Below are 724 nucleotides of genomic sequence, written 5' to 3' on the forward strand. Positions count from 1 at the left end.
CCGGGGCACGTGGCCTTCCCCCCACCCGAGCTCCCCGCGGCCCACTCCCGGGGCCCCCGACGTGCCCGGCCTGCCTGCTCCACGGTCCCGGCACGTTGGAGGCCTGGCCTCTGGCCGCAGCCAAGCCTCGTCCCCAGGTCAGTGCTCAGGGCGGCAGGGGTGGTGGCCCGTGCCCTGGCGTCCCCCAAGCCGTCACCCTGGAGCAGCGGAAGGGAGCTCGTGGCTGTGGGGGCAGCGTAGGCATCTGGGTACCGAATGTGGGTGCGGCCGGGCTGCCGGGAGGGGGCTCGTGGCACCCGTCCACGCGCAGCGGCCCCGACAGCACACGAGAAACAGGGCAGGAACTGAGTGTCGGGACCGGCAGATGCCGCGAAGAACCCAGAGGGCGTTATGATGGGGACGCGAGCTGGCGTTCGGGGGGCCTGAGAGGGTGACATTTGCCCTGAGGTGTGGGAGGGATGGGGCGGGCCGGGCGTGGGGAGGAGCCCGGAGAGGGGGGGAAAAGTCCCCTGTGGGTTCCAAGCAGAAAGCTGGTGATGTTCTGGTTTCCGGGGTGGCGGCCTGTGGGCGGAGCTGGCAGAAGGGCCCCCGGGGGTGGTGGGGTGGGGGGAATGGATGGAGGGGACGTGTGGGAGGACGGGTGTGCCTGTCTGCCCCGCGCCTCTGCTCACAGCTCTTCTGGGGGGGGCGGGGGTGGCGAGGCTCCCAGAGCCGACGCTCTGAG

Source organism: Panthera uncia, chromosome E3, assembly GCF_023721935.1.
Source record: "Panthera uncia isolate 11264 chromosome E3, Puncia_PCG_1.0, whole genome shotgun sequence".
Classification (NCBI taxonomy): domain Eukaryota; kingdom Metazoa; phylum Chordata; class Mammalia; order Carnivora; family Felidae; genus Panthera; species Panthera uncia.